The following is a 6,672-nucleotide window of genomic DNA, read 5'->3' as shown; positions in this document are numbered from 1 at the left end:
CATACGTGGTGGAGCAGCGCGGAAAGGAGCAAGACAAGTAGAATGATAAGATAAAGCACAAGCATGAGCCAGATGAGCTTTCTACCCTACTGATCCCCCTATTAGCATAGATACAGAGTCATAAGCATGGCAGGGAACTGGTGTTGTAGAGGTGACACAAGAGCCGACACACCCCAGCTCATCTCCATAGATATCACCGGGGCCATGCAGGTAAGACATACATCAGGCTTATCTAAACTATGTCTGCATGACATTTAACATTCTGCCAACAAGCTGACACCTTTAATTTCGGTAATCCTTCTAAGTGACTAATTCTTAATACCGCTCAGACTGTCCCCAAAATGATGAAATTAAACACTACTTTGAAACACTGTCCTGTCAGTGTGATTGCTTGGAACGATCGCGCGGCCTGCGTGATGGTTTCTTCCGTTGAGCTGCATGATTTATAGATAATTCTGTTTAAAATACTTACAGATCAGTGTTATACCATCACTCACTGGGTGTAAGAACACACTCCTGCTCGAGATGTGGTGATATCTACGGTAAGAAGCTATCAGTATGGCTTTGCACAACCTGTATCAAATGTCCCCATTTCCCACTTCCCATTTCAAAATGTTAGCTTGGTATTATGCGTTGTGTGCTAGTGGCGCAAATTCTCTACACTGCAGTTATGAATGGCCGTATGGTTCGGGAACAGTGCATGTAACGTTCAGACTCTCATTAATGGCAGACATGCAACATGTTGCACTAGAGGCAAGACCTCCCAGAAGGGACAATCTGCATTGTGCAAACATTGCAACCTTTGTTCCCCCAACAAACACAAGGTGAGGCACTTAAGTGTTTTTTTTTTAATACCGAAACCTCAACCACACACAGGAAAATCCATAAACATTGGAATGATGTCAAAACAACATTGTGAGGTTTGACGGTTTTAATTTTCCACTGCTCAAAGTAAAAATGGCTCCTGCAACATTTCCTGCACCCCTGGTGATTTTTATGACAAATACAACAGCAGCTTAATTACACATGCGACCACCACCATAAAAGCACAACCATTAACTACCATCTTGTTAACACGGAGGACCTGCCTCGAAAGTGCTAGAGTCGCATTTTAAAATCTTTTCACTCAGCGCCTGTCTGCTGTGTCAGATTGGCACCATTTAGCAAAAATCTAAAAATTAATGTGGCAGCACATAGACGCCTCATACATCCCTTCAGTGAATAGGACACTGACCACTTGCATGTAGTTCTGATCGCCCATTCTTGACGTGCTGACTGCAGAAATACAAGTTAGTTGAATATCATCTAGATATATACGAGGAAAATACCCGTCTACAGCTGCATGGATGCAGGAACTGGCTTTTGGATGACCCTGACCTGGCTCACTGTGTCCCAAGAGAAAGTCGTGGAGTCTCCAAACGAGGGTGAACTTCCAACCTTTTCCTGAAGAAGCTTTGGTTAAGTTTCAAAGGCTTCCTGGTTTTACTTTACTGGCCAAACATGCCCCAGCTGTACACAAAGTGGACACTCTCAATGAGACCCTATGGACGCAGGGGGAGATCAGACACCCCTTGACGCAACCAGACGTCCAAGTTAAAAGCAATGGGAACAGAGGGGATGCCATTGATGTTATTGCTTGCTTAGACAGGTCAGCCTTCACTCATGGCAAGTGTGGTATTGCTTTAAGTACTACTTGTGAGCAACAGTTCAAGCCCACAGGCCCCTACAAAGAGAACTCAGTGTTTGTTACTGTCATGAAACAGATCAGCCATCTGAATATTTCATGCCCTCGTCTTTAATCCGACATCCATATGGCCTTCATAGAATGTGTCAATCTCTTGAGTGATAAAAAGTAAAACCCACAAAACACACCTCTAAAGGCAATACCATCAAGCGGCATTCACTCCAAGATGCATAGCCCTATGTTAAGCAAATGGGCAGAGAAATGGTGACCCACTGATTCCATTATTTGTCATTGTATATCCATTGTCTTAAAGCCTACCTCATGTGCCCCTACTGCCTTTAAAGACATGTTAAGAGAAAAGGGCTCTCTGCCTTGGAATGAGCTAACTTAATTATCATAGCAACTGGCAGTGCTCTTTAACATGTCAATGGTACTTGGCCTGCATGCATAATTTTGCTGTGTTATTGAGGTGGCCTCTGCGTTTCTCTGTGACAAAAACTCAAACCACAGGCACGGGGGCCTATTGTCATGGGCGCATCCATCTGGATCAAGGCCATTAGAGGATATTTGCACTTCCTCTGTGGCTCCTGGCTCTTTTTGACATGCGGCAGAAGGAGCAGGCATCACCCACCAGTGCAGGGCCAATTGAGGTGTAGATTGACCAGAGGGACAGTGAAGAAGGGCAGCCAGCAGGGCAGCGCTGCTGTCAAATCCAGTGATGGACACCCACGTGGCAGCTGCTAGTTGCAGTTTCTGAGGTCCTATAGCGATTGATGGGACATGATGAGGCAGGCGCCCTGGTTTCACTCTTTTGTCCCTGGGGATGTTGGAGGGTGTATCAGAATGTCAGAGGCTTTTGGCTACAGCACACTTCTGGTGTCAACTGCCTACGATGTACAACAGCCCCTTGATGGCCCTGACATACACTACATCAACAAGAAAAAGGCTATTCAGGTATCAGTGACCTATAGGTACGCGGTGCCTTTGGGAAGAAACAGGTAACAGGTTTTGTTTAACATTAATACATGAATAAAACATAAATACATATTGTATCGTACAAACACAGCTTGAACAAAGATGGTAAATGGCGCCCTGTGGAGCAGTGGAAACTTGCTGATAGTGCTCAAAGATAGACCCGATGTGGTTAACACCACCGCATTTACAGGGGCCTTGAATGCTACTTTATATACACATGTACTGTGTGTATGTGTGTGTGTGTGCACAGGTGAGTGAACACGATTAATGCTAAGAGTCTAAATCTCTACACACATATGGAAAAACAGCTCTCAGAAATATATCAAATAGAACCAATTCAGCTCCAACATATAAACACGTTAGCTGTCAATCCCCCTCTCGCCACATGTAACTTATATGCTCGTCGCTGCATACACGGCCTCTCAGAGCTGTGCTGGAATGCTGACAGCACAGAGATATGAATCTTGATTTGATTAAGAGTTAGAGTTAGGGTCTAAGCGCTGGAGCCAAGATCTGTTTGGGCGGGCGGGCAAGGCAACTGTTGCAAAGTAGGTGAGGTGGAGAGGAGGGGACAAAGTGCGATGGCAAAGGGGGGTTACCTGTGGCCCTGGCTCCAACTGGGAGTAATTTGGAACAGACTGCTCCCAATGTGTTCATTAGGTTGTGATTGGGCTGAATGCGGGTGGGGAGGGCCTGCCCAGCCTGACGCTGAATAGTCCTGATTGTGCCCAGCATAAAACGCCATCTGTTTCAATGAGGCAATGAAGGAGCAAGAGAGAGAGAGTGAGGCAGGAGGAAGGAGGAGGGAGCCGCCGGTGAAAAGTCATGTTTTATGATGTCTGGGCAAATTTTGTGTACTAACAAGGGGACAAAGATGACGAAAACGTAATGCACAGTAAGAATTGTCATCTGTCCTGCCTAAAATTTGCAAGAACACAGCCATATATATATAATAGTAATAATAATATAACTAATGGCTACGTGTGGAAATGTTTTCATGTAACCGAAAATAAATATGATGAATATGCCCAGAGGTAGCAGGGTGCCCATTTGCAGACTTCAGTCTAGCCGCAGCTTGCCACTGTGACCAGACGGCTAAAGAGACAAGGGGATTGGAGATGGGGCTGCAAGGTTTATTTACGGGCCGCCTGCTTCAAAGCTGGGATGTTTTTGGTTAATCCTGTACTCATACCAAGAGCAGACATACAAATGTTAATCTAGGTGTTTACACGCACATTTACACTGTCTACTTTGCTGCAGACACAACATCACCCAAAATTACATTTGCAGGTCTCATGCGGGTAGAAATACAGAAGACAAAAAAAATATATATATCTTTTTACTCAGTCGCCCTGTCTTTCAGTTTCTTATTTTTTTTCTCCCGTTGCATGGCCCTGGGAAGAAAAAGAAGAGAGCAGAAGAGAAGAAGGCCACTGTTTGCTGCTCGACTTTTGAAGCGTCTTTATCGGGCTTGGCAGCGTGGTCTTGCGTGTCCAAGCCTCGTCGTGCTTTTCATCCTTTGTGCTGTCCAAGGTGTGTCCAATGCACTGGGGCTTTGTGTGGGGAGGGAGACGACACATCACATTCTGTCTTCTGTCCCAAGCTGGGGGATGGGGAGGTTGGGGTGGGAGGGGGTGTACAACAGAGGGGGGGACAAAAAGCAAACTTATAGAAGGCCGCGGCTCTTCAAAGGCGTGATGCACAAAGGCTTATAAAGCGTTACTTCATGCAGAGTTGTGCCAGATGTAATTGCGGGGTTCCTGGAGATAGAGAATCACATGCAATCCCTGGCCCCGCCCCTCGTACCATGAAAGGGCTACGGCTAAGAAGCTTCAAGTGCAAAGGGGAACGGGCAAAAAAGTTCGCCTCACTTTGATGCACGATAGATAAACGTTAAAGACGGGGGTACGAGCTTGCAAGGTTTGACAGATGCAGGGAGACCCCATAATAAATCAGAAAGGGTGTAAACTACACTGAGTGACAAGTACTTTCCCCTCCCCTTGTTTGCGTCGCCATAAGCTTCATAGTATACGCTCTTTCAAGTCTGTCTTACTGCTTTCAATAGAAAATTATGTAGATTTATTGTTAATAGGCCCGGAGGTTGGCAATGCGAGCACGGTGCATGGCAAGTATCGGTAGGCTGCAGTTTCCCTGATCTACCTGACTAGTCCTCATCTGTTTCCTGCGGCCTCCTGCTGAGATGGGATGAGTGTTGAGTGTGCATTGTTAAATATGTTCCCGGGCACAAATGCTGCCACTGTCAGGTACATCTGCACAGGCTGCTCCCTGTTGTGTGTTTGCGCGTGTGCGCAGGTGGGTTTGTGCATGTCTGCCGATGACAGCGAACAGTGATGGGTGTGGAGGAAAGGGTGGTGCAATCACTTTAGGTCTGTCGATGGGGGCTCCCAGAGGAGGGACACGCCCCGGTGTTTTCCAAGACGGAGAAGAAGGCAAACACAGCAGCAAATTTATCTTCGCATCTTACAGGTTAAGAAGATACTTCTGTAACCCGAGAACAGTAGATTCCTCTTATCTCTCCATGTGTCATGTCCAAAGGCCTCCTGCCAAGAATTTGGAAACTGTGGCGTCTGTACCCACAAGGTCAAGGCTTAGATGTTATGCACAAGAGATTTTAAATGGAAAAAAAAAGAAAATTAAGTCATGCAGTGCTCCATCAAGGTGACATAGTGTGAGCACAATAATAGCATATAAATGTACTTCAGTCACTCTCATCTTTGGTGGAGGTGGGTTTATTCGTGGATCCATATTTGTTTCACTTCTCTCTTTATGGATCAGAACTCAGATTTGTTTTACACCTTCAGCAAAGTTAAAGTATCTGTGTCAGTCCTATGCCAGAGGAATTACAATTGCATTTCGTGGCCGAGTGAAATCTTTCCCGTGATTAGTGTGGAAATGAAGGATTCTGTGAATATCCGAGTGATTAAATGGCACCTGGCAGAGCAGGGGCACCAAAGCCTCGCCCAGTACTCCTTTGCATATCAATAAGTTGCCATTAGTGTAAAATAGAATAATTCAAAAACGCTTACGTAGAATTATTTTTGATGTAGGAGCCACATCTTGTACAACAAGTATGGAAAAAAATAAATAAATGATCGAAAAAAATAAAATTACTGCAGCCAATCTGTGTATTGTAGTAGTTGCCATTACTGCAGACAGCAGTAGATGATGGTTAAATTCAAAGAGATAAACAATAGACAGAATGTTGATGCCACACTATTATATATACAGTATGTTGGAATTAAATATTGTTTACCTCTTCTCCTAGAATAATTGTGACAATGTGATTTGATTTGTATAAATAGGAATAAAAAGAGGAATGTTTCTGAAAACAAAATTGTTCCAACTTTATGGGCAACAGTGTACACGCAGTCGACACTCCTCGTAGTTGCTTAAGAGTGGCGCCTGTTCCCCGGTTGGACACTCTCTATCACAAGTTGTGCCTAAACTAAACTTTTGGATTATCTGTAAGCCGGCCCATATCTCTGCACACGTATCCACCATTCTCAGGTCACAGAACAAAGCGCAAGGGTCAGCGCGCAGGTGTCAGGGATCACGGTATCCCAAGGGTACCTTGAGTCTCATCCCAAAACCTTTAACACTTTTCAAAGCCCTCCTGCAGTCGGGGCCCTCATCAGCGTGTGCCCCCAATGGCCTCATGCACATATACACCACCCCACACAGCTCTCTGTTGGGTGCAGGAGGAACCTGAGTGCATCACCTGGAGCCCCCGCTACAAGACGATCAGGCTTGGTCTGTCCAAAACCAGCTAGAGACCCAGTAGGGGTGGGCAGTAATGATGCTGAAGGGGCACGTGCACACGGAGGGGCCAGATTTCATTTTCTCCATATTTCACAAAAGATTTTCACACACTGTGGTTGAAGGCTAGACAGGGTTTCACCCCATGAGAGATAATTACCCACATGGCCCCATGAACTTGGGTTCATATTCGCATTTGCTAAAATTTCAAATCGCCCTAGGTTTACTCGGGCACA

The sequence above is a fragment of the Mugil cephalus genome, chromosome 5 (genome assembly GCF_022458985.1).
Source record: "Mugil cephalus isolate CIBA_MC_2020 chromosome 5, CIBA_Mcephalus_1.1, whole genome shotgun sequence".
Classification (NCBI taxonomy): domain Eukaryota; kingdom Metazoa; phylum Chordata; class Actinopteri; order Mugiliformes; family Mugilidae; genus Mugil; species Mugil cephalus.
Note: the sequence above shows the minus strand (reverse complement) of the source record.